The 20,365-nt window shown below is 39.3% G+C and overlaps 1 long non-coding RNA gene across 1 annotated transcript; it reads left to right on the top strand.

Moving 5' to 3' along the window:
* Positions 1-5,389: 5,389 nt before the first annotated feature.
* Positions 5,390-6,344, top strand: LOC108886583 (uncharacterized). Its single transcript, XR_007814311.1, has 4 exons — positions 5,390-5,507; positions 5,761-5,858; positions 5,983-6,142; positions 6,244-6,344. It is a non-coding gene; the product is annotated as an uncharacterized LOC108886583 (long non-coding RNA).
* Positions 6,345-20,365: the final 14,021 nt, after the last annotated feature.

Below are 20,365 nucleotides of genomic sequence, written 5' to 3'. Positions count from 1 at the left end.
TTCATAAGGTCCTATGTCAGTGAATGTTAAAAATGAAAAATAAAAAGTTCGAAAAAAAAAAAGAGTTGGAAAAAGAAAATATATTTTATTTTATGCTCATTCAATGTCTGTGACACTGACAATTACATTTAGATTCAGAACCACAGGTAAAGAAATTACCTTTGAAATATAAACTTAAAGACTATGTCCCTAACTTTTCTGTAGAAAGAAGCTTTTTAATGATGTGTTATCCGTAAGCCTTGATATACAATTAAATACAAATGTGTTCGCTGTTTTCTGTGCTGTACACATAATAAACATATGCCAACATATGCCAAGATTGGCATTGTACCATTGATTAATAAGAAGTATATTGCCTTTATACTAATAGGAATTTTTTGGTGGAAATCCTTGCCAGACAAATTATTATTAAAAGCAGAGTATTTTAAGTCTTAAAACGTGTCACGTTTTAATCGTTTCAATTGTCACTTATGCAGTTTGCTGGATTGCTCAGTTAAAGATGAGGGAGCAAAGAGCCTCCCGAATTGTCAAGTAAAACTCTTGAGCTTGCAATATGTTCTTGGGAAAAGTAAGGTCCAACTTTGACATGATCATATTACACAGGTCAAATATATCTTCATCACATGGGACAACTGAGAGGAATTGGCATGCCTCTTTGCAGACATCAAGATCATTATGTGGAATAATGAAGTCCTCAGAACCCCAGAGCTGTGGCACAGTGTACATCATGTCAGGAATCCCATTGGGATTCCGGATGCGGTGGCTGTTCCAGACTGCCTTGATCTTATCGAGCTCTTCCTAAAAAGAGAATATGTACCTTATGGTTAAAAGAAAGATTTAAATACTAACCAAATAGTGATGACACAAAAAAGAAGAAAACAGACATGCTTGTTGAGAAATAAATAAAAGTTTCATGGGCTACTCCAGGTAATATTTTACAGTTCATCAGCCACTGATAAACACTGAGTCTCACAATAACGTAATTTAACATAATTTAAGCTTGTATTCCTTAACGCCTTCCAGAAAATAATTATATGAACCACTAACTTCATTTCAACCTGGGATCTGAACTCTTGATACTATTTTTAATAATTTTCTATATTTGACTAGTCGCCCCTGTTTTATTCATCTGGAATGAATAAAACAGTCAGAAGCCAATATTGCCACAATATTCTGTTTCGCAGAATTTAATACAATATACTGAAATTGTATAGTTTTTAACTGAACACAATAGCCTAGTCTACTTGTTTACACAAATTACCCCGCGATTGCGATCGTCTGGCATGCCTGCTTAGTGAGCAGCGGTGAAACGGGTCCCCGCTGAAATACTTTCCTGCTGCACACGTTCCGGGCGCTGTTATGGCTATTCACCAGTATTCATTTGTAACAAAAATAAAGACCACTTTTCTGTACGAACCAGTATACCGCTCAGCCCTAGCAAAAACAACAAAATCATTGGAAGAGACACATGATCAACTATCGCTGTTGTTTCAGAACCATGGACAGCGCTATTCAGCCTAGTGTGTTTGCGTGTGTCGGCTAAGTATGGTGCTGTCCATTGTACTGAAACACATAGCGCAGGAGGGAGAGATTTGTAACGCTTGATTTATACAACAGTTATTTTAGCGCCTCCACCTACAGATGTTGAAAGGCAATGTGCATAAATTCAATTTCACGATTAAATCATATCAATAATGAAAAAACTGCCCACTAAGTCACTTCAGCACCCGGCACTGCCGTAAACCAAATCGCTCTAGTATAAACAAACAATAGGCCTATAGGATACTGTCAGTCCCATTTAATCCTTTAAATGAGTTAGGTCGACGTTATTTTGTCCAAAGTTTTAACTTGATAGCCTATATTAAGACTTCAGGCCTATAGAACTTTATCAGTTAGACTTAAGCCACATTTTTACTGCCAAATTGCCTCATCTTTTAACAAATCGGCTATCATCAGTTGCCAGATTTACTGCCAAGTGAGGCAGTAAATCTATTTGCCTCTCATTAGCACTGGTAAATTAATAAAAGTACCGTGTTAAGATCACTGTTAATATTTGTGCATTAACATAAATACACCAGTTCACGGGATGGAGGAGCAGTCCACTTAAGAGACAGACTTTCCCTCACCTGAATAATGTTCCGAAAGCACAGCTGCACAAGTGATTTGTCTGGGTAGTCTCCAACACACAGGCCCTCATCTTTCATTTCGCCCAGAAGATGTCTCCAGCACTCCAAACCTTCTTTGCGCACCACACCCCACCAACTTTCAATCCTCTGATTTGTAGTACTTGCTCCTGCGATATAGCACCAGCTCTACTGTCGACATTACTCCGGGGGAGGTAGTTCTGGATGTCTCGGACAACCACATTCTCCTCTCATCTGTTCGGACGATCCGGGGACAGCCACCAAACTCTTCCACGGCCTGTATAAAGTAGCCCCCTGTGACGCGTGGGTCGCTGCTTGTGTATGCAGCTTTTAACCAAATTATTTTGCGCGAGAAGACATCTATGCAACCACTGATGCAGATTCTATATGGCTTTAACTTATCGTAAGAATCTACATGCCAGCTATAGTTATAGTTAGTTAGTTATAGTTAGGTCCTTGAGGTACTGCCTACTGCTTGAGTACTGCCTACTGCAAGAATCAAACGAACATCTTCCTTTTTTGCACGAATGCCATTCTTTAAGCACTTCTTGTACATCCACCTGTAGCCATGTAGTCTTCCAGATCCTTCCAGTTGGTGAATGATGAAATTTATGACTTCCCCGACATCAGCATATTCCTTGCGTTTAAGTCCATGCATTTTGAGCAATCGAATTTTAGTGTCTCTTGCTAAGAATGACTCCGTGCCTAACCGCATGTGACTGTCAGAGTCATTGTAATTCTTCCCTATATTAAAATAAGAAGAAATTAATTCATGTTCATGTTGCCCATGTTAACAATCAACAGTCTCTGCATGGAAATGACTGCAATAATTATCTCATGGCCACTCATTAATTATATCGTGGCCACAAGATAGTAATGCGTGGCCACGCATTTTTTTTTTTTTTTTTTTTTTTTTTTTTTAATTTTTATCCAATGTCACCAGAGGGGCTCCGCAATATTTAAAGAATTTGGAGTACAATTATTTCCTGCGACCTCTAGATTTGGGGCAAAAATACAGAGTCCGTTCTATTGGAATAAACTCCATGGCCACACCCACTAACGTCTTTTAAGTTTCAGTTTTGACGCCATTACTGATCTCTTGCTTACTGCGAAGAACGGACAAAGAACGGATGGTTGAAGTGGTTAATTAAATTTTCCAAACTTCATTTGGTGAAAATGCCTAGTAAGTTATCATTATTGTTTAATTTAGTGTGTATAAGGTGGAATGGTTGAACGAGATTAAAGCTAGCTAACGTTTATTGTGTAGATTTATTGCACTATTAGCTTTGTAAAATGTTAACGTTAGCTTCTAGCTAATTAACATTACACGACTTTTTCATAACCTCATTTGGTGTAAAATGCAAAGTACGTTTATCATTATTGTTTATTGGGTGTAAGATACAACTTCTGAACAACCTTACAGTAAGCTAGCGTTACAGTGTAAGCTTATTGCACTAGTAGCATAGTAAGGCGTTAACGTTAGCGTCCAGCTAAGTAACATTGCACCACTTTGTTCATTCGTGGACGGTATTTAAGCTAGGTCTAAACCTGCATTAAACTCTCAGTGGAGCAATGTTAGCTATTATCAAGCTTAACTGACAGCACGTACAACACCTGTGTTTTACTTTGATCAGGGGTTCTTAAAAGCCGACGGACAGTTAGCCACAGCTTGGTCAGTATAACACGTGTTTTACTCGGAACTGGGTCGACCGTTAAAATGTAGCTGATTTTAGCACTCGATCACCCGCCAAATACGGAACAGCAAGGGAGAGTTACTTACACTTACTGTAAGAATTGGTATTTGGACTGGCATATATCCAAGGTAGAACTATTTGCAACACTCCTAGTAATGGACAAGAATATGTACTTCAGTATTAAATTACAACAGATGCTTTTCAGTTTTAAAGGAAAGGGGGAAAAAAATTGACATTCCGAGCTTGGACTTAAAAATCTTTGATGAATCGAAGGCTGAAGTTGACGAGGAGGTGTTTGAGTTTCTTCTAAAGAAACAAGACCTTGGTGTGCTTGGAGATTTGTTTACCTCAAGGCCCAGATTCCAGTGGTGAGTTCCTTATTAAGTCAGAGCCTCATTTTCATCAATACAGTCCTGGATAGCCTAACATTTTCTGAATATGTGAAAAAACGGATGTATGTGCTTGTTGTTGTTTCTGATTTTTAGATTCTTTTTGTGTATCTGCTCGCTTTTGGATTTCACTTGTCTTTAACAAATGTCCACACAAAAGTTTCCACTGTAATTGTGTTAAAATTAGTGTTAAACACAACAGTCAATTGTCATCATGATTGCTAGATTTGTGGCGCTTCTCTACAAACAGCTCCTTTGTAAGCTCCAGAGGAGAAAATGAGGGAGACTGTGATGACACCATCATACTGCAGCATAGTCCTGGAACAATGAAGAGAGCTGAGGATATTTATCTAGCTCAAGTAAGCTCTACAGATTTTATTACACTCTTTCAGAAACTGTAATAAAATGCCAGACACAATGACCATCTTGTATTTACATAATACTTGATGTTTTATTACTGTTTTAAACAATTCAGTGTGTTCTCGTTTTATTATTTCTACTTAGATGACTGAAGACATTCTGAAGAACAAACCTGGAGGAGAGAGGATCATAAATGAGTACACCCGCACCAAAACTCTAACTGATAGCAGAAGGCGTGATATGGTCAAGATACTGGTTGCACACATGACAAGCGAACATGGGTATGCTGTCACAAAATCATTATGTAACTATGTACCTAATACATAATTTTTGGCGTGCCATTTACTCACAAGTACTTTTGATTTTGTACAGTAAAGTGTTTGTTTGTGTGTGTAGGACAAGTGCAACAAGACGTGTTAAGGAGGACTATGCAAAGGGCATCACTGCCTTGTCCCCATACTTGGCCGATCCTAGGAGCAAGCTTGGGTATGTAAGTACATTAAAAACTAAGTAAGAACATTAAAAAATACATAAAAAACTAAGTGTAACCTGCTTATCCCTCATCTCTCTGGGACATCTGGATCTTTACATTTTTGCTCATAAGGTAATCATTTATTTCTAACTGTGGAGTTACAATTTAAAGATCTGTTAAGGATCTTAAGTCTAGATCAACTAAAGATCTGTTTACATTTCAAGTTCAGCACCAGACCTGTTAAAGTTGACTGAGAAATTCTTCATTAATAGGCACGTCTGTAGTTTTAACAATAAAAAATTGAAGATACTTTGACCTTAACACTCTTTACTTTAGGAACATTATTACAATGCAGAAGATAAGCCTGGTTATCTGGCATGGAGACTGAAGTTTGTTCAAAAGGAAGCATCAGAGGTACAAAAGAAGACACTCTATCCGTCAATAACAGGTATGTGGTTTTAATTGTAGTTAGACTTTTTTGAGTCTCAGTCATGACACATGATGGGAGAATAATCATATGTAAACTCTTTTGTGTTTTTTGTCCTTTAATGTTTGAGTAGCTATTTATTCCATTTTGAACTACTTTTCAACTGGTTTACGTAACTCCATGTATGGCCGCGGGAATTCATGTTCAGAATTATATATTCTTGTTTAGAGCAGACAAATACAGTAATTGGTTAAAAGTTCCATCACTGTTGCAGGTGGTCCAAAAGCTCAAAGAAACGCCTTCAGAGAGGAAAACTTTCAGTCTTCTGAAATATTCACAGTATTTCCACAATTTTTAGAAATAGGAGGAATGGTATGTGAATCAACACAGTTTTTTTCTATCCTACGAAAGCCTGGTTAGGGTTGTAATATCTCAATGAAAATGACACACCATAATGTTTAGTATGCTTTCTGTACTTATTTCATCTTGTCTGCAGATTGAGCAGGACTTCAGTCTGGTGTTTGGTGATGCTGCCTCTGCAAAGTTTCTGGAGAAGTGGCCAGCTGTTTATAAGCAGAAGATTCTTGAGCAAAGCCTTGGTCTCACACAGACTGCTGGCCTTCAAAATGCTGAATCCATGACAGAAATGGAAAATGGTATGCTAAAATACAAGGATAATGTATGAATGTATGACTGATAACTGTGAAAAACTTGTATATAAATTTTTAGTTGGTTCTTGTTTTACTTGAATTTTCAGGGTGGGACAGTGACATGTCATCCATTTTTATCCTTGTCCACCTTCTGCCACCATCACCTCATGGTCGCAAGAGACCAGGAAAGCTCTCAGCCAGACAAGCCTGTGACCATCTCAAGGTGAGTCTCATCAAGGTGAGTTCAATGAAAACAGAAGAAAGATCACTGTTTCCCATTCCTAATCTAATTAACCTTTTTCAATTATTATGGTCAAATCCTGGGATGCTCATGTACATCTGTAATTATGGCATTTTCTCAAATTGCTAGCAAACTGCTGTGACTCACTTGAATAGCAGACTAATGAAGTTCTTCTCTTTCACAGATTGGTAGCAGCATCCAAGGGCATCTAGACAGCATCACAGAGAGCCTTTAACCTTATCTGCTTGCTGTGGGGAGCCAGAGGAGTGTGATTCAGTACTTCATCGTGACTGACAAACATGCAATCCCTTGTAAGTCACCAGACTCTCTTGCCTGTTTTGATGAGCTTTTCAAAGTGCATTTTGTCTTTGGTACCTTGTACAACCAGGATCTAGCAAATGTGTACAACTTCTTGCAAACCACCATCTACGAAATTGATGTTGGTACCACTAAGGTGAATCCAAGGGTTGCAGAGTTGAGGGCTCGGATGCTGCATTGAGATGTTGTTTTGAGGGCTCCAATGGTGTGTTGAGTTGATGCTAAGATGATATGTTTTATTTGCAAAAGCCCCCAGGCAAATGCCAATTCCTTGATTAAGCAATTGAAGTTGCTCCACAGACTTTGTTCAGCAAAGACACTTCGTCTTAAAAGTGGACAGGGTGGTTGTTCACAGTTTTATGGCACTTTTTCTGGGCTTAGGAAGCAGCTCAATAAAACACATGGACCTTGCTCTGATCCTGAAGGCCCCTCTACAGCTGAAGATTTAGTAGCAAGTTATGCTGATGACTTGCCATCACCAAATTCCACTTGTGACTCAGTCCTTCTCAGTAAGTCATAGACAGCTGTGCGGCAACAATAGCTGAACTTAAAGTGGTGGGTGTCTGTGAAACAGCTATTAACTCTTTTGGTAATTTCCATGGAAGAGATTGTTGATGATGTCCATAATCAAGCAAAAGAATCTGAAAAAGTGTTTAGACACACACATTTACACACATCAGAGGCAATTTGGGGTTCAGTATCTTGCCCAAAGGATACTTTGGCATGTGGACTTGGAGAAATAGGGAATCGAACCACCGATCTTGTGATTGGTGGGCGACTGCTCTACCTCCTGAGCCACAGCCGCCCCAGAACAGACTTTTAGTGTTTTAAATTCTGATTGGTACAAGATTTGATTCTCTGCACAATTGTACTACTGGAGCCTATGATCAGGTTGTTACTGATAGATTTGTTTATATACCCATTTTGAAAACATTTACAGTTTATCTACAAACACCCTAATATAGAGGAGGTGATGCAGACTGATTCCAGTGCTAGAAAACATCTTCTTAATGAAGGATTCAATTCAGATTCAGCTTTTCTATGATGATTTAGAAACTGCAAATCCACTGGGATCAAAACGGGAATACACAAGTTATGAGCAATCTATTTCACCTTGTGTAATTTTTCTCCAAAGTACAACTCAAACTTGCTCAATATTCATTTGGTTGCTTTGTTTCATTCCAAAGACGTGGCTTTTCTAAAATACTTGATGCACTTGTGCAGGATATTAAAATACTGAACTATAGTCTAAGTTACAGGACACAATCTTGGACTTCATTGTTTATTTGGTTTTGTTGAATCATTTACTGCCAGATATCACTACTGCTTTTGTCTTGCTGAGAAAGAGAAATTTTAGACAGAATTTAATGAAGATTCACCAGAGATAGTTATGCGAACTCAAGCACTTCATGAAGAACACTGACAAAAAATGGAGATGTGACCCTATGTGAAGGGTGTTAATCACTCTTGCATTCTAAATTCCTTGCAGAACTTCAAGACGTGAAAATTTCTCTGTCGATATTATGCATGATATCTTGGAGGGAGTGGCACAATATGAACTGAAACTGCTGATACTGCATTTGATAGATAAGTACACAACATCAAAGGAAATAGACAGGAAAATCAAGAGCTTCAACTATGGTGTGGCTGTTGGTCAGTGTCCGACGGGACACGTTGTCTTCTGTGATTGATCTAGGTGAATGCCAGAGTGAGAGTTTGAAGCTTAATCAGCCCAGACTGACCAAATGCTGCTTCTTTAAGCAATTACAGTAGAAACTTAAACCTCTGCCACAGTGTTATGAAAGTTTATCAGTTTCTAATGTTGATAAACATTCAAAATGTGTGAGGACTGTCAGTCTCCAACAGGACACATGTTGCGTACTGTGTGCTCTCACTAAGACAAGTGTGTCATCATCTGCTGTTCACTGCGTTTTGAAGCTTAATCAGCCCAGACTGACCAAATGCTGCTTCTTTAAGCAATTACAATAGAAACTTAAACCTCTGCCACAGTGTTATGAAAGTTTTTCAACTTCTAATGTTGATAAACATTCAATGATGACTGAGCACTGGTAGTCCCCTACAGGACACATTGCGTACTGTGTGCTCTCACTAAGACAAGTGTATCATCATCTGCTGTTCACTGCGTTTTGAAGCTTAATCAGCCCAGACTGACCAAATGCTGCTTCTTTAAGCAATTACAGTAGAAACTTAAACCTCTGCCACAGTGTTATGAAAGTTTTTCAACTTCTAATGTTGATAAACATTCAATGATGACTGAGCACTGGTAGTCCTCAACAGGACACATGTTGCATACTGTGTGCTCTCACTAAGACAAGTGTGTCATCATCTGCTTTTCACTGCGTTTTGAAGCTTAATCAGCCCAGACTGACCAAATGCTGCTTCTTTAAGCAATTACAGTAGAAACTTAAACCTCTGCCACAGTGTTATGAAAGTTTTTCAACTTCTAATGTTGTTAAACATTCAATGATGACTGAGCACTGGTAGTCCCCAGCAGGACACATGTTGTCTTTTGTGTGCTCTCACTAAGACAAGTGTGTCATCATCTGCTGTTCACTGCGTTTTGAAGCTTAATCAGCCCAGACTGACCAAATACTGCTTCTTTAAGCAATTACAGTAGAAACTTAAACCTCTGCCACAGTGTTATGAAAGTTTTTCAACTAATGTTGATAAACATTCAGTGATGACTGAGGAATGTCAGTCCTTAACAGAACACATGTTGTCCTTTGTGTGCTCTCACTAAGACAAGTGTGTCATCATCTGCTGTTCACTGCGTTTTGAAGCTTAATCAGCCCAGACTGACCAAATGCTGCTTCTTTAAGCAATTACAGTAGAAACTTAAACCTCTGCCACAGTGTTATGAAAGTTTTTCAACTTCTAATGTTGATAAACATTCAAAATGTGTGAGGACTGTCAGTCTCCAACAGGACACATGTTGTCTTTTGTGTGCTCTCACTAAGACAAGTGTGTCATCATCTGCTGTTCACTGCGTTTTGAAGCTTAATCAGCCCAGACTGACCAAATGCTGCTTCTTTAAGCAATTACAATAGAAACTTAAATCTCTGCCACAGTGTTATGAAAGTTTTTCAACTAATGTTGATAAACATTCAATGATGACTGAGGAATGTCAGTCCTTAACAGAACACATGTTGTCTTTTGTGTGCTCTCACTAAGACAAGTGTGTCATCATCTGCTGTTCACTGCGTTTTGAAGCTTAATCAGCCCAGACTGACCAAATGCTGCTTCTTTAAGCAATTACAGTAGAAACTTAAACCTCTGCCACAGTGTTATGAAAGTTTATCACTTCTAATGTTGATAAACATTCAAAATGTGTGAGGACTGTCAGTCTCCAACAGAACACATCTTGCGTACTGTGTGCTATTACTAAGACAAGTGTGTCATCATCTGCTGTTCACTGCGTTTTGAAGCTTAATCAGCCCAGACTGACCAAATGCTGCTTCTTTAAGCAATTACAGTAGAAACTTAAACCTCTGCCACAGTGTTATGAAAGTTTATCAGTTTCTAATGTTGATAAACATTCAAAATGTGTGAGGACTGTCAGTCTCCAACAGGACACATGTTGCGTACTGTGTGCTCTCACTAAGACAAGTGTGTCATCATCTGCTGTTCACTGCGTTTTGAAGCTTAATCAGCCCAGACTGACCAAATGCTGCTTCTTTAAGCAATTACAGTAGAAACTTAAACCTCTGCCACAGTGTTATGAAAGTTTATCACTTTCTAATGTTGATAAACATTCAAAATGTGTGAGGACTGTCAGTCTCCAACAGGACACATGTTGCGTACTGTGTGCTCTCACTAAGACAAGTGTGTCATCATCTGCTGTTCACTGCGTTTTGAAGCTTAATCAGCCCAGACTGACCAAATGCTGCTTCTTTAAGCAATTACAATAGAAACTTAAACCTCTGCCACAGTGTTATGAAAGTTTATCAGTTTCTAATGTTGATAAACATTCAAAATGTGTGAGGACTGTCAGTCCCCAGCAGGACACATGTTGTCTTTTGTGTGCTCTCACTAAGACAAGTGTGTCATCATCTGCTGTTCACTGCGTTTTGAAGCTTAATCAGCCCAGACTGACCAAATGCTGCTTCTTTAAGCAATTACAATAGAAACTTAAATCTCTGCCACAGTGTTATGAAAGTTTTTCAACTTCTAATGTTGATAAACATTCAATGATGACTGAGCACTGGTAGTCCCCAACAGGACACATATTGCGTACTGTGTGCTCTCACTAAGACAAGTGTGTCATCATCTGCTGTTCACTGCGTTTTGAAGCTTAATCAGCCCAGACTGACCAAATGCTGCTTCTTTAAGCAATTACAATAGAAACTTAAACCTCTGCCACAGTGTTATGAAAGTTTTTCAACTTCTAATGTTGATAAACATTCAAGATGACTGAGCACTGGTAGTCCCCTAACAGGACACATTGCGTACTGTGTGCTCTCACTAAGACAAGTGTGTCATCATCTGCTGTTCACTGCGTTTTGAAGCTTAATCAGCCCAGACTGACCAAATGCTGCTTCTTTAAGCAATTACAGTAGAAACTTAAACCTCTGCCACAGTGTTATGAAAGTTTATCACTTTCTAATGTTGATAAACATTCAAAATGTGTGAGGACTGTCAGTCTCCAACAGGACACATGTTGCGTCCTGTGTGCTCTCACTAAGACAAGTGTGTCATCATCTGCTGTTCACTGCGTTTTGAAGCTTAATCAGCCCAGACTGACCAAATGCTGCTTCTTTAAGCAATTACAGTAGAAACTTAAACCTCTGCCACAGTGTTATGAAAGTTTATCACTTTCTAATGTTGATAAACATTCAAAATGTGTGAGGACTGTCAGTCTCCAACAGGACACATGTTGTCTTTTGTGTGCTCTCACTAAGACAAGTGTGTCATCATCTGCTGTTCACTGCGTTTTGAAGCTTAATCAGCCCAGACTGACCAAATGCTGCTTCTTTAAGCAATTACAGTAGAAACTTAAACCTCTGCCACAGTGTTATGAAAGTTTATCAGTTTCTAATGTTGATAAACATTCAAAATGTGTGAGGACTGTCAGTCTCCAACAGGACACATGTTGCGTACTGTGTGCTCTCACTAAGACAAGTGTGTCATCATCTGCTGTTCACTGCGTTTTGAAGCTTAATCAGCCCAGACTGACCAAATGCTGCTTCTTTAAGCAATTACAGTAGAAACTTAAACCTCTGCCACAGTGTTATGAAAGTTTATCACTTTCTAATGTTGATAAACATTCAAAATGTGTGAGGACTGTCAGTCTCCAACAGGACACATGTTGCGTACTGTGTGCTCTCACTAAGACAAGTGTGTCATCATCTGCTGTTCACTGCGTTTTGAAGCTTAATCAGCCCAGACTGACCAAATGCTGCTTCTTTAAGCAATTACAGTAGAAACTTAAACCTCTGCCACAGTGTTATGAAAGTTTATCACTTTCTAATGTTGATAAACATTCAAAATGTGTGAGGACTGTCAGTCTCCAACAGGACACATGTTGCTTCTGTGTGCTCTCACTAAGACAAGTGTGTCATCATCTGCTGTTCACTGCGTTTTGAAGCTTAATCAGCCCAGACTGACCAAATGCTGCTTCTTTAAGCAATTACAGTAGAAACTTAAACCTCTGCCACAGTGTTATGAAAGTTTATCACTTTCTAATGTTGATAAACATTCAAAATGTGTGAGGACTGTCAGTCTCCAACAGGACACATGTTGTCTTACTGTGTGCTCTCACTAAGACAAGTGTGTCATCATCTGCTGTTCACTGCGTTTTGAAGCTTAATCAGCCCAGACTGACCAAATGCTGCTTCTTTAAGCAATTACAGTAGAAACTTAAACCTCTGCCACAGTGTTATGAAAGTTTATCACTTTCTAATGTTGATAAACATTCAAATGTGTGAGGACTGTCAGTCTCCAACAGGACACATGTTGCGTACTGTGTGCTCTCACTAAGACAAGTGTGTCATCATCTGCTGTTCACTGCGTTTTGAAGCTTAATCAGCCCAGACTGACCAAATGCTGCTTCTTTAAGCAATTACAGTAGAAACTTAAACCTCTGCCACAGTGTTATGAAAGTTTATCACTTTCTAATGTTGATAAACATTCAAAATGTGTGAGGACTGTCAGTCTCCAACAGGACACATGTTGTCTTTTGTGTGCTCTCACTAAGACAAGTGTGTCATCATCTGCTGTTCACTGCGTTTTGAAGCTTAATCAGCCCAGACTGACCAAATGCTGCTTCTTTAAGCAATTACAGTAGAAACTTAAACCTCTGCCACAGTGTTATGAAAGTTTATCAGTTTCTAATGTTGATAAACATTCAAAATGTGTGAGGACTGTCAGTCTCCAACAGGACACATGTTGCGTACTGTGTGCTCTCACTAAGACAAGTGTGTCATCATCTGCTGTTCACTGCGTTTTGAAGCTTAATCAGCCCAGACTGACCAAATGCTGCTTCTTTAAGCAATTACAATAGAAACTTAAACCTCTGCCACAGTGTTATGAAAGTTTATCAGTTTCTAATGTTGATAAACATTCAAAATGTGTGAGGACTGTCAGTCCCAGCAGGACACATGTTGTCTTTTGTGTGCTCTCACTAAGACAAGTGTGTCATCATCTGCTGTTCACTGCGTTTTGAAGCTTAATCAGCCCAGACTGACCAAATGCTAGCTTCTTTAAGCAATTACAATAGAAACTTAAATCTCTGCCACAGTGTTATGAAAGTTTTTCAACTTCTAATGTTGATAAACATTCAATGATGACTGAGCACTGGTAGTCCCCAACAGGACACATGATTGCGTACTGTGTGCTCTCACTAAGACAAGTGTGTCATCATCTGCTGTTCACTGCGTTTTGAAGCTTAATCAGCCCAGACTGACCAAATGCTGCTTCTTTAAGCAATTACAGTAGAAACTTAAACCTCTGCCACAGTGTTATGAAAGTTTATCACTTTCTAATGTTGATAAACATTCAAAATGTGTGAGGACTGTCAGTCTCCAACAGGACACATGTTGCGTACTGTGTGCTCTCACTAAGACAAGTGTGTCATCATCTGCTGTTCACTGCGTTTTGAAGCTTAATCAGCCCAGACTGACCAAATGCTGCTTCTTTAAGCAATTACAGTAGAAACTTAAACCTCTGCCACAGTGTTATGAAAGTTTATCACTTTCTAATGTTGATAAACATTCAAAATGTGTGAGGACTGTCAGTCTCCAACAGGACACATGTTGCGTCCTGTGTGCTCTCACTAAGACAAGTGTGTCATCATCTGCTGTTCACTGCGTTTTGAAGCTTAATCAGCCCAGACTGACCAAATGCTGCTTCTTTAAGCAATTACAGTAGAAACTTAAACCTCTGCCACAGTGTTATGAAAGTTTATCACTTTCTAATGTTGATAAACATTCAAAATGTGTGAGGACTGTCAGTCTCCAACAGGACACATGTTGTCTTTTGTGTGCTCTCACTAAGACAAGTGTGTCATCATCTGCTGTTCACTGCGTTTTGAAGCTTAATCAGCCCAGACTGACCAAATGCTGCTTCTTTAAGCAATTACAGTAGAAACTTAAACCTCTGCCACAGTGTTATGAAAGTTTATCAGTTTCTAATGTTGATAAACATTCAAAATGTGTGAGGACTGTCAGTCTCCAACAGGACACATGTTGCGTACTGTGTGCTCTCACTAAGACAAGTGTGTCATCATCTGCTGTTCACTGCGTTTTGAAGCTTAATCAGCCCAGACTGACCAAATGCTGCTTCTTTAAGCAATTACAGTAGAAACTTAAACCTCTGCCACAGTGTTATGAAAGTTTATCACTTTCTAATGTTGATAAACATTCAAAATGTGTGAGGACTGTCAGTCTCCAACAGGACACATGTTGTCTTTGTGTGCTCTCACTAAGACAAGTGTGTCATCATCTGCTGTTCACTGCGTTTTGAAGCTTAATCAGCCCAGACTGACCAAATGCTGCTTCTTTAAGCAATTACAGTAGAAACTTAAACCTCTGCCACAGTGTTATGAAAGTTTATCACTTTCTAATGTTGATAAACATTCAAAATGTGTGAGGACTGTCAGTCTCCAACAGGACACATGTTGCGTACTGTGTGCTCTCACTAAGACAAGTGTGTCATCATCTGCTGTTCACTGCGTTTTGAAGCTTAATCAGCCCAGACTGACCAAATGCTGCTTCTTTAAGCAATTACAAGTAGAAACTTAAACCTCTGCCACAGTGTTATGAAAGTTTATCAGTTTCTAATGTTGATAAACATTCAAAATGTGTGAGGACTGTCAGTCTCCAACAGGACACATGTTGTCTTCTGTGTGCTCTCACTAAGACAAGTGTGTCATCATCTGCTGTTCACTGCGTTTTGAAGCTTAATCAGCCCAGACTGACCAAATGCTGCTTCTTTAAGCAATTACAGTAGAAACTTAAACCTCTGCCACAGTGTTATGAAAGTTTATCACTTTCTAATGTTGATAAACATTCAAATGATGCTGAGCACTGGTCAGTCCCAACAGGACACATGTTGCGTACTGTGTGCTCTCACTAAGACAAGTGTGTCATCATCTGCTGTTCACTGCGTTTTGAAGCTTAATCAGCCCAGACTGACCAAATGCTGCTTCTTTAAGCAATTACAATAGAAACTTAAACCTCTGCCACAGTGTTATGAAAGTTTATCAGTTCTAATGTTGATAAACATTCAAAATGTGTGAGGACTGTCAGTCTCCAACAGGACACATGTTGTCTATTGTGTGCTCTCACTAAGACAAGTGTGTCATCATCTGCTGTTCACTGCGTTTTGAAGCTTAATCAGCCCAGACTGGACCAAATGCTGCTTCTTTAAGCAATTACAATAGAAACTTAAACCTCTGCCACAGTGTTATGAAAGTTTATCACTTTCTAATGTTGATAAACATTCAAAATGTGATGAGGACTGGTCAGTCTCCAACAGGACACATGTTGCGTACTGTGTGCTCTCACTAAGACAAGTGTGTCATCATCTGCTGTTCACTGCGTTTTGAAGCTTAATCAGCCCAGACTGACCAAATGCTGCTTCTTTAAGCAATTACAGTAGAAACTTAAACCTCTGCCACAGTGTTATGAAAGTTTATCACTTTCTAATGTTGATAAACATTCAAAATGTGTGAGGACTGTCAGTCTCCAACAGGACACATGTTGCGTACTGTGTGCTCTCACTAAGACAAGTGTGTCATCATCTGCTGTTCACTGCGTTTTGAAGCTTAATCAGCCCAGACTGACCAAATGCTGCTTCTTTAAGCAATTACAGTAGAAACTTAAACCTCTGCCACAGTGTTATGAAAGTTTATCACTTTCTAATGTTGATAAACATTCAAAATGTGTGAGGACTGTCAGTCTCCAACAGGACACATGTTGTCTTTCTGTGTGCTCTCACTAAGACAAGTGTGTCATCATCTGCTGTTCACTGCGTTTTGAAGCTTAATCAGCCCAGACTGACCAAATGCTGCTTCTTTAAGCAATTACAGTAGAAACTTAAACCTCTGCCACAGTGTTATGAAAGTTTATCACTTCTAATGTTGATAAACATTCAAATGATGATGAGGCACTGGTCAGTCTCCAACAGGACACATGTTGCGTACTGTGTGCTCTCACTAAGACAAGTGTGTCATCATCTGCTGTTCACTGCGTTTTGAAGCTTAATCAGCCCAGACTGACCAAATGCTGCTTCTTTAAGCAATTACAGTAGAAACTTAAACCTCTGCCACAGTGTTATGAAAGTTTATCACTTTCTAATGTTGATAAACATTCAAAATGTGTGAGGACTGTCAGTCTCCAACAGGACACATGTTGCGTACTTGTGTGCTCTCACTAAGACAAGTGTGTCATCATCTGCTGTTCACTGCGTTTTGAAGCTTAATCAGCCCAGACTGACCAAATGCTGCTTCTTTAAGCAATTACAGTAGAAACTTAAACCTCTGCCACAGTGTTATGAAAGTTTATCACTTCTAATGTTGATAAACATTCAAAATGTGTGAGGACTGTCAGTCTCCAACAGGACACATGTTGTCTGTTACTGTGTGCTCTCACTAAGACAAGTGTGTCATCATCTGCTGTTCACTGCGTTTTGAAGCTTAATCAGCCAGACTGACCAAATGCTGCTTCTTTAAGCAATTACAGTAGAAACTTAAACCTCTGCCACAGTGTTATGAAAGTTTATCAGTTTCTAATGTTGATAAACATTCAAAATGTGTGAGGACTGTCAGTCTCCAACAGGACACATGTTGTCTTTGTGTGCTCTCACTAAGACAAGTGTGTCATCATCTGCTGTTCACTGCGTTTTGAAGCTTAATCAGCCCAGACTGACCAAATGCTGCTTCTTTAAGCAATTACAGTAGAAACTTAAACCTCTGCCACAGTGTTATGAAAGTTTTTCACTTCTAATGTTGATAAACATTCAAAATGTGTGAGGACTGTCAGTCTCCAACAGGACACATGTTGCGTTACTGTGTGCTCTCACTAAGACAAGTGTGTCATCATCTGCTGTTCACTGCGTTTTGAAGCTTAATCAGCCCAGACTGACCAAATGCTGCTTCTTTAAGCAATTACAGTAGAAACTTAAACCTCTGCCACAGTGTTATGAAAGTTTTATCAACTTTCTAATGTTGATAAACATTCAAAAATGATGTGAGGACTGGTCAGTCCTCCAACAGGACACATGTGTTGCGTACTGTGTGCTCTCACTAAGACAAGTGTGTCATCATCTGCTGTTCACTGCGTTTTGAAGCTTAATCAGCCCAGACTGACCAAATGCTGCTTCTTTAAGCAATTACAAGTAGAAACTTAAACCTCTGCCACAGTGTTATGAAAGTTTATCAGCTTCTAATGTTGATAAACATTCAAAATGTGTGAGGACTGTCAGTCTCCAACAGGGACAACATGTTCGCGTGACATGTGTGCTCTCACTAAACGACAAGGTGTGTCAGTTCAGTCTGCTGGTTTCACTGCGTTTTGAAGCTTAATCAGCCCAGACTGACCAAATGCTGCTTCTTTAAGCAATTACAGTAGAAACTTAAACCTCTGCCACAGTGTTATGAAAGTTTATCAGTTTTCTAATGTTGATAAACATTCAAAATGTTGTGAGGACTGTCAGTCTCCCAGACAGGACACATGTTGTCTTATGTGTGCTCTCACTAAGACAAGTGTGTCATCATCTGCCTGTTCACTGCGTTTTGAAGCTTAATCAGCCCAGACTGACCAAATGCTGCTTCTTTAAGCAATTACAAGTAGAAACTTAAACCTCTGCCACAGTGTTATGAAAGTTTTTCACTTCTAATGTTGATAAACATTCAATGATGACTGAGCACTGGTAGTCCCCAACAGGACACATGTTGCGTACTGTGTGCTCTCACTAAGACAAGTGTGTCATCATCTGCTGTTCACTGCGTTTTGAAGCTTAATCAGCCCAGACTGACCAAATGCTGCTTCTTTAAGCAATTACAGTAGAAACTTAAACCTCTGCCACAGTGTTATGAAAGTTTATCACTTTCTAATGTTGATAAACATTCAAAATGTGTGAGGACTGTCAGTCTCCAACAGGACACATGTTGCGTACTGTGTGCTCTCACTAAGACAAGTGTGTCATCATCTGCTGTTCACTGCGTTTTGAAGCTTAATCAGCCCAGACTGACCAAATGCTGCTTCTTTAAGCAATTACAGTAGAAACTTAAACCTCTGCCACAGTGTTATGAAAGTTTATCACTTTCTAATGTTGATAAACATTCAAAATGTGTGGAGGACTGTCAGTCTCCAACAGGACACATGTTGCGTACTGTGTGCTCTCACTAAGACAAGTGTGTCATCATCTGCTGTTCACTGCGTTTTGAAGCTTAATCAGCCCAGGACTGACCAAATGCTGCTTCTTTAAGCAATTACCAGTAGAAACTTAAACCTCTGCCACAGTGTTATGAAAGTTTATCACTTTCTAATGTTGATAAACATTCAAAATGTGTGAGGACTGTCCAGTCTCCAACAGGACACATGTTGTCTTTTGGTGCTCTCACTAAGACAAGTGTGTCATCATCTGCTGTTCACTGCGTTTGAAGCTTAATCAGCCAGACTGACCAAATGCTGCTTCTTTAAGCAATTACAGTAGAAACTTAAACCTCTGCCACAGTGTTATGAAAGTTTTCAGTTCTCTAATGTTGATAAACATTCAAAATGTGTGAGGACTGTCAGTCTCCAACAGGACACATGTTGCGTACTGTGTGCTCTCACTAAGACAAGTGTGTCATCATCTGCTGTTCACTGCGTTTTGAAGCTTAATCAGCCCAGACTGACCAAATGCTGCTTCTTTAAGCAATTACAGTAGAAACTTAAACCTCTGCCACAGTGTTATGAAAGTTTATCACTTTCTAATGTTGATAAACATTCAAATGTGTGAGGACTGTCAGTCTCCAACAGGACACATGTTGCGTACTGTGTGCTCTCACTAAGACAAGTGTGTCATCATCTGCTGTTCACTGCGTTTTGAAGCTTAATCAGCCAGACTGACCAAATGCTGCTTCTTTAAGCAATTACAGTAGAAACTTAAACCTCTGCCACAGTGTTATGAAAGTTTATCACTTTCTAATGTTGATAAACATTCAAAATGTGTGAGGACTGTCAGTCTCCAACAGGACACATGTTGCGTACTGTGTGCTTTACTAAGACAAGTGTGTCATCATCTGCTGTTCCACTGCGTTTTGAAGCTTAATCAGCCCAGGACTGACCAAATGCTGCTTCTTTAAGCAATTACAGTAGAAACTTAAACCTCTGCCACAGTGTTATGAAAGTTTATTCACTTTCTAATGTTGATAAACATTCAAAATGTGTGAGGACTGTCAGTCTCCAACAGGACACATGTTGCGTACTGTGTGCTCTCACTAAGACAAGTGTGTCATCATCTGCTGTTCACTGCGTTTTGAAGCTTAATCAGCCCAGACTGACCAAATGCTGCTTCTTTAAGCAATTACAGTAGAAACTTAAACCTCTGCCACAGTGTTATGAAAGTTTATCAGTTTCTAATGTTGATAAACATTCAAAATGTGTGAGGACTGTCAGTCTCCAACAGGACACATGTTGCGTACTGTGTGCTCTCACTAAGACAAGTGTGTCATCATCTGCTGTTCACTGCGTTTTGAAGCTTAATCAGCCCAGACTGACCAAATGCTGCTTCTTTAAGCAATTACAGTAGAAACTTAAACCTCTGCCACAGTGTTATGAAAGTTTATCAGTTTCTAATGTTGATAAACATTCAAAATGTGTTGAGGACTGTCAGTCCTCCAACAGGACACATGTTGCTTTTTTGTGTGCTCTCACTAAGACAAGTGTGTCTTCATCTGCTGTTCACCTGCGTTTTGAAGCCTTAATCAGCCCAGACTGACCAAATGCTGCTTCTTTAAGCAATTACAGTAGAAACTTAAACCTCTGCCACAGTGTTATGAAAGTTTATCAGTTTCTAATGTTGATAAACATTCAAAATGTGTGAGGACTGTCAGTCTCCAACAGGACACATGTTGCGTACTGTGTGCTCTCACTAAGACAAGTGTGTCATCATCTGCTGTTCACTGCGTTTTGAAGCTTAATCAGCCAGACTGACCAAATGCTGCT

The sequence above is a fragment of the Lates calcarifer genome, linkage group LG12 (genome assembly GCF_001640805.2).
Source record: "Lates calcarifer isolate ASB-BC8 linkage group LG12, TLL_Latcal_v3, whole genome shotgun sequence".
Classification (NCBI taxonomy): Eukaryota; Metazoa; Chordata; class Actinopteri; family Centropomidae; genus Lates; species Lates calcarifer.
Note: the sequence above shows the minus strand (reverse complement) of the source record. Positions and strands in the feature narration are given on the sequence as shown.